Genomic DNA, 8179 nt, shown 5'->3' on the forward strand with positions numbered 1-8179 from the left:
AGGTGGGCTCTGATATGCTTTATGTCTTTGGGGCTGGCTCATGCACAATCCTGAGCAGCTCTAATGTGCTGTCCAGTTGAGATGCAGGGCCTACTGTCTCAAGTGCTTTGCGAGGTGTGAGTCAGAGGCAGCTCTCCTGTTTTTATGACCCCATTGAGTCCAATTTTCCTGTCCACTGCCATTGGCAAGTGCAAAGAGAGAGGAGGGGATCTCTCCCTCACTTATCCCACTGTACAGCAGAAAAGTTGCAGGGCCTTCTCTTCCACACTAATGCCCTCAGGGTAGCTCACTTGCAGCTAACATCCAAAGTCACCTCGACTCTGCTGCCCAGGTAACAAACAGGATCTGTTCTCTGGAGGTCTTCATCAGGTGAGGTAAAGAGCCAGATCTCTCACTGTGATGATGTTGGGACTAGACTTTCTGTCTGCTCTAGGTGGCAAGTGGTTAGATGGTACAGCATCTCTTTCTTGCCTATGCTATCACATGGCAGAGAAATGGAAGGGCTATCTTTTCCACGATCTGCCTCTCAGTCAAATTTGTCTGTTCCATGACACCAGGATAAGTTCTACAGTGCTGCCAAGGCAAGATGCAGGGCATGCTATCCTCAGTACTGCAGCTGAAGAGAGACAGGACAAGCTGTCCTGCTTTTAAGAGCCCAGAGCCAGAAGATGAGGGGTGGGGAGTATATCTCTCTTATGCATGCACTGTACAGGAGACAAGTTCTAAGGCAAACTCTTCCTATGCTTGCTTGTATCCTCTGGGTAAGCTCATTCAAAACTCCTTTAATGTGAGGGCCTGGGCTTTCCAGAGTAGTGCAGGTGGCTAGGGCAAGGTCTAGTCCTTCTACTATCATGTCCCTAGGGTCAGCTCTTTCATAATGCCCAGATGAGAGGTGAGGACAGTTCTACACAGCCCTTAGACATCAATATGTCCACAGGGCAGCTGCTGAGATTATGGATGTCTACATGGCCTGTGGTGGTAACAGACTCTTGTTTCTGCAGAGCCAGGGACCCAGACATCCCCCACCCTGCACAGAGGCAGCTTGGACCAGGACCACAACATAGTCCCAGATGGCATCACCAGCTCCTCACATCAGCCTGTTCCTCATAACCCTTGAGTCTCCAGTTCTGCCTCTCTTTGTTTTGCCCACATCCTTTTCTTTCTTCTTCTCTTCTAATTCTCCACAACTTACTTGCTAACTGTAGTGGTGTCTGTGGTCTCTGAGTGTCTGGGGTTGTATCAGGTGTCAGGAGTGCTATGCCCTGTTTGTGTATTATGGTTCTAAGCAAGGGTCATCTCAGGCATGGTCTTTTCCCCAGCTCTGCCTGGGGCTATTGTATTGTTCATCTGAGTCTAGCTCCTTGTCTGGGCCCTATGGTGCCAATCTGGTGGTCATGATGGGCTTGCTCCTTTCTCAGACTGCCCAAGTAGCCTGGTGCAAATGTTGTCACTTCTGCCCAGAGACCTCAGTTCTAGGCTGGGTTCTTCTAGTTTCTGGCTCCCTGTCCTGAGAGATGGGCCTGTCTATCTCCAGTAAGGTTGTCTTTTCTGGCCCATATTTTTTTAGGGAATGTTAGGCTACTAATCATTCACATGTTCATAGGTCAAAATACTAACCAGAGACATAGTCTCTCTCTTCTCTGACACCTACTGACACACATATGACACAGAAGTCACACCTGGAATGACTCCAGAAGGTGGGAGTACACAATAGTCTTGATAACTTTAAATTTATACAACAGAAGAAAATAAAGTCAGAAGATATAATTCCACATTTCTAGGCTTTAGATTTTCTTAGACATGGTGTCCATTGACTTTCTTCATACATTCTTGACAGATCTTACCAACTTTAGAAACTTTTTAGGGAGTATTGTTTGCATTACATTGAGTTTATTTGCAAATTTGAGATGATGTAATTTTAAAAGTCATTTATGAAACTGGAAAAAATGTCCAGTGCTTAAGAGCCTTTCTTTATCTTGATGAGAATATAGCTTTGATTCTCACCTACAGAGTGACACACAGATATCTTTAATTCTGGTTTAGTATTTGGATCCAGCACCATCTTTTGTCCTTTGCAAGCGAAACATGCATACATTTTTTTAAAAAAATTAGTTCACATTATAAACACAGATATATACTCTATTCACTTGGGTGTGCTTTATTCAGTTACAAAGGATATTTTCCTATCCTAAGAGGATGTAGAGATTTTATTGTAATTACTTGTAAATATTTATGAGAAGCCTATATGACTCTTCCATTCATGTATCCCGTAGCATTCATCAGGGCCTTTGCATATTACGTAGAGTAGACCACTGTTCCACATTGATACTCTGATATAAAAGTTCAGTTGTAACTTTGCAGTCACTGATTAGTATCTTCAGTCTACCTACTCAAAATGAAGTTGGTTAAGTTGTTCATGATGCTGTTGTTCAGGATTCCTGGTGAGAACACAGGGAAGTGAGAAAGGCAAATGTTTAGAGAGGGAGGATGAGCCCTGGGTCCCACTGCTGATCACATGTGTTCTTTTTATGTATGAGAAGCCTGGTCTTATCCTACAGGATAAGGCTTGTAAGGTCCACATCTGTCAGGAGTAACCAGATGGACAATAACCTGTGTTATGACAAAGTGTATGTTAGAGATGAACTGAATGGGATGCTTTGAGTTATGTCTAGAAGGCCCTTAGAGCTTTCATTTCATTTTTGCTGTTGTTGTTCTTGTTAAAAGAGGAATTTTAGTATATAAAGAATTGTTTATAAAAATAAACATCTCAAATGAAAGAAACGTTGAAAAAGCAATAGCAAATATTGTTCATGAAGTTTCTCCATAACTTTGCACTTCTTTCTCATGATTTTATTGTCCAGTGGTGATGCTGTGATGACCCAAATTCCCTTCTTCTTGCCTGTCAAAACGTTATCTCTTACAGGCCTAATCATACCCTCCTATATAGTAATGAATATACTTTTTCCATTGGTACCTGCTGTAGCCACTCCTGATCTACAAGGTTTTCAACCACTTTTCTGAGGTCTCAGACAGGTTCAGTGGTGGCAGGTACAGTACAGATTTTATATTCAAGATCAGCATAGCGCAGCCTGAGGATTTTGGAGTTTATCACAGCTAGTAACATACTCTTATTCCTCTCATAGTGATGCAGACCCTAACAGAAATGTCTTTCCTTGAAATGATCCAAGTGTGAACTGAGTTAGTTCTTTATGAGAAAGAGGTGCTAAGAAACTTCAGATCACTTGGTTACAGCTGAGGGCTTTAGAGCATGAGCTCATTGCCTACAGTTTAAGTGTCACACATTTCTGACCTTATCAGCTGCAGTAACAGTGATATTGCACTTGCCAGAGGAGAATAGTGAATAGATCCCCCCTCAACAACAATGACAGGGGTGAAGCTGAGTGAAAACGCTCTCTGATCCTACAGGACTTGTCTGCCTTTGTCAGTCAGCATCCAGTAACAAAAACAGGAAACTAAGACCTATTCTTTCATTAAACTGACTCCTTTAATAAATAATTTCATCATTCACCACATTTTATGCACTTAACTTCCATTTCATTTTGTTTATATAAATTTTGCCGGTCCTATTTCCCTCTGTTTTCTGTTTGTGTAAAGTATGACTTCTTAACTTTCAGAGTATGTCTTAACTTCTTAAGAAGTTTTTCTTGTCTGACCAAAAGCTGGTATCTTTTTTCTCCATCCTTTTCAGTCAATATTGACTGCATGTTTTTTTTTTCCAATTACATACACAATAATCATGCTATTACTTTCATGTTAATGTTTTCTATTTACTTTGAATAATTTTTCCTATGCCCCCATTTGTTTTAGATTTGATGTTTTTATATAATGATATTTGATTTTTTTTCACTTTTATAAGTGTTAGTGAATTTAATGCAAACTTATTCTCAAGATAAATTATCTTTAAATTCAGAAAGTGATTATTTTGCTCTCATTTTTGAAGCTTTCTGATTATCATACATATTTTTTTTTTGCTTGGTAGCAAAATTTTTCTCTTTTTTCTTGTTAGAACTTTGGCTATATTGCTCAATTCTCTCCTCACTGTTAGATTTATAAAAAATAAATTACCCCAACTCTACCTGCACTGGGGGCAGCTAGGTGTGTTGGCTCCCCCACTCCATGGCCATGCCTATCTACAAGGACAAATACTTTAACCAGGTACACAGGAAACCTTCTCTAACCAGGGACACAGGAGGCCAGTCCTAAGCAGAGACAGCACTGCCAGCTTCCCAAGAAACCTGTTCTAACACAGGTCATACAGCTTTACCTACCTCCAAGGAGTCCTGCTTCAGTCTGAAACTCCCAGGCCAATTAACATCATGGATAACCAGATGGTGAAAGGCAAGTCCAAAAACATAAGCACAGAAGCCAATGTAATTTGTAACCATCAGAATCCAGTTCTTCTACCACAGCAAGTCCTAGATACCCTAACACTCCAGAAGAGCAAGATTCTCACCTAAAATCCCATCTCATGAAGCTGATAGAGGCTTTAAAGGAAGATATAAATAATTCCCTTAAACAAATACAGGAAAACCCAGGCAAACACAAAGAAGCCCTTAATGAGGAAGCAAATAGTTCCCTTAAAGAAATACAGGAAAATACAATCAAATAGGTGAAGAGATTGAAGAAATATGTCCAAGATAGAAAAATGGAAATAGAAACAATAAAGAAATTACATATGGATTCAACCATGGAGATGAAAACCTAGGAAAGAGATGGAGAAACCAAGGTATTCCATGACAAAAATCACATTTTAAAAAATATTTTTTCTACTAATAGAGCCCCACAGAGGATAGTAGAAGGAAAGCTTCAACACAAAGTGAATAACTACACCCAAGAAAGCATAAGGAATTAAATATCTCAGAACAAATAAAAAAGAAGATCATCATACATACATAATACCACCTCCCAAAACAAAATAACTGAAACTAACACTCATTGGTCATTAATATTAGTTAATATTTGTCAATATCAATGGACTTAATTCCCCCAATAAAATGACAGACACTAATAGAATGAATACATAAACAAAATCAATCATTCTGTTGCATTGATGAAACACATTTTAGTAACAAAGATAGATACTACCTCAGAGAAAAGGGCTGGAAAAAAGATTTCCAGGCTAATAGTCCCAAGAAACAAGCTGGAGATTATCTAATATTCAGTAAAATAAACATTTAACCAAAAGTAATCAAAAGAGATGGTAAAGGACACTTTGTACTCAACAAATGAGAAATCCTCCAAGAGGAATCTCAATTCAGAACATTTTGCCCCAAATGCAAAGTCCTCCACATTCATAAAAGAAACTTTACAGAAACTCAAAACACACATTGAAACTCACACATTAATACTGGGAGACTTCGCCATACCACTCTCACCAACAGACAGGTCATTGAAACAGGAACTTCATAGAGATACAATTAAACCAAGAGAAGTTATGAACCAAATAGATTTAGTAGATATCTACAGAACATCTCATCCCCAAACAAGAGTATATACCTTCTTCTCAGCACCTCATGGAACCATCTTTTATGCTGACCATATACTTGGACACAAAATTAGCCTCAACAGTTACAGGAGAATTGACATAATACCATGCATTATATTAGATCAGCATGGACAAAAACTGTACTTTAATAGGAACAAAAACAACAGTAAGCCTACATAATAATGGAAACTAAACAACTCTCTACTCAATTATAACTTGGTCATGGAAGAAATAATGAAAGAAATTAAAGACTTAATAGAATTCAGTGAAAATGAAGGCACAACATACCCAAATTTATGGGACACAAAGAAAACAGTGCTAAGATAAAATTTGATGCCACTGAGTGCCTTCGGAAAGAAATTGGAGAGATCTCACATTAGCAAATTAACAGCATACCAGATGGCTTGGTTTCTGTTGTTATGTCACCCTTTTCAGTTCTGATTTTATTAATTTGGATACTGTCTCTCTGCCCTGGGTAGTCTAGCTAAGGGTTTATCTATCTTGTTGATTTTCTCAAAGAACCAGCTCCTGGTTTTATTGATTCTTTGGATAGTTCTTTTTGTTTCTGTTTGGTTGATTTCAGCCCTGAGTTTGATTATTTCCTGCCGTCTACTCCTCTTGGGTGTATTATCTTCTTTTTGTTCTAGATCTTTCAAGTAGGTCATCAAGCTGCTAGTGTATGCTCCCTCCAGTTTCTTTTTGTAGGCACTTAGAGCTATGAATTTTCCTCTTAGCACTGCTTTCATTGTATCCCATAGATTTTGGTACGATGTGTCATCATTTTCATTAAATTCTAAAACGTTTTTTAATTTCTTTCTTTATTTCTTCCCTTACCAGATTATCAAGGAGTAGGGTGTGGTTTAGTTTCCATGTGAATGTGGGCTTTCCATTGTCTTTGTCATTTTTGAAGACCAGCCTTAGATCATGATGATCTGATAGGATGCAGGGGATTATTTCAATTTTTTTTATATCTGTTGAGGCCTGTCTTGTGCCCAATTATATGGTCTATTTTGGAGAAGGTACCATGAGGTGCTGAGAAAAAGTATATTCTTTTGCTTTAGGGTGAAATGTTCTATAGATATCTGTTAAGTCCATCTGGTTCATAACTTCTGTTAGTTTCACTGTATCTCTATTTAGTTTCTGTTTCCATGATCTATCCATTGCTGAGAGTGGGGTGTTGAAGTCCCCCACTATTATTGTATGAGGTGCAATGTGTGTTTTGAGCTTTAGTAAGGTTTCTTTTATGAAAGTGGGTGCTCCTGTATTTGGCACATAGATATTCAGAATTGAGAGTTCATGTTGGTTGATTTTTCCTTTGACAAGTATGAAATGTCCCTCCTTATTCTTTTTTATAGCTTTAAGTTGAAAGTTGATTTTATTCGATATTAGAATGGCTACTCCCGCTTGTTTCTTAGGGCCATTTGCTTGAAAAATTGTTTTCCAACCTTTTACTCTAAGGTAGTGTCTGTCTTTGTTGCTGAGGTGGGTTTCCTGTAAGCAGCAAAAACCTGGGTCCAGTCCGTTAGCCTAAGCCTTTTTATTGGGGAATTGAGTCCATTGATGTTAAGAGATATTAAGGAGAGGGTGTTGTTGCTTCCTGTCATTTTTGCTAATAGTGGAGACATCGTTTGTGTGGTTATCTTCTTTTGGGTTTGATGGAAAAGGATTATTTTCTTGCTCTTTCTAGAGTATGATTGCCCTCCTTGTATTGGAGCTTTCCTGCTATTATCCTTTGTAGTGCCAGATTTGTGGGAATATACTGTGTAAGTTCGGTTTTGTCATGGAATATCTTGGTTTCTCAGTCTATGGTAATTGAGAGTTTTGCTGGGTAAAGTAGCCTGGGCTGGCATTTATGTTCTCTTAGGGTCTGTATGATATTTGTCCAGGATCTTCTGGCTTTTATAGTATCTGGTGAGAAGTCAGGTGTAATTCTGATAGGTTTGCCTTTATATGTTACTTGGCCTTTTTCCCTTACTGCTTTTAAAATTCTATCTTTGTTTTGTGCATTTTGTGTCTTGATTATTATCTGACGGGAGGTATCTCTTTTTTGATCTAGTCTGTTTGGCATCCTGTAGGCTTCTTGTGTGATTATGGGCATCTCATTCCTTAGGTTAGGGAAGTTTTCCTCAATAATTTTGTTGAAGATATTTACTGGCCCTTTAAGTTGGGAATCTTCACTCTCATCTATACTTATTATCCTTAGGTTTGGTCTTCTCGTTGTGTCCTGGATTTCCTGGATGTTTTGTGTTAAGAACTTTTTGGATTTTGCGTTTTCTTTGACAGTTGTGTCAATATTTTCTAAGGTATCTTCTGCACCTGAGACTCTTTCTTCTATCTCTTGTATTCTGTTGGTGATGCTTGTGTCTATGACTCCTGATTTCTTTCTTAGGTTTTCTATCTCCAGGGTAGTCTACCTTTGTGATTTCTTTACTGTTTCTACTTCCATTTTTATGTCCTGGATGGTTTTGTTCAATTCCTTCATCTGTTTGTTTGTGTTTTCTTGTAATTCTTTAAAGGATTTTTGTGTTTCTTTAAGGACTTCATCCTGTTTACCTGTGTTCTCCTCAAGTTTTTTGATAGTGTTATTTATTTCCTTCTTATAGTCCTCTATCATCATCATTAGAAGTGATTTTAGATCTGATTCTTGCTTTCTTGGTGATACGGGGAGTTCAG

At 38.5% G+C, this 8179-nt stretch overlaps 1 non-coding gene across 1 annotated transcript; it reads right to left on the bottom strand.

Moving 5' to 3' along the window:
- Nucleotides 1–1569: 1569 nt before the first annotated feature.
- On the bottom strand, nt 1570–1698 carry LOC114635583. The gene has a single exon (XR_003713497.1). It is a non-coding gene; the product is annotated as a small nucleolar RNA SNORA17 (small nucleolar RNA).
- Nucleotides 1699–8179: the final 6481 nt, after the last annotated feature.

Source organism: Grammomys surdaster, unplaced genomic scaffold (assembly GCF_004785775.1).
Source record: "Grammomys surdaster isolate TR1022 unplaced genomic scaffold, NIH_TR_1.0 112770, whole genome shotgun sequence".
NCBI lineage: Eukaryota > Metazoa > Chordata > Mammalia > Rodentia > Muridae > Grammomys > Grammomys surdaster.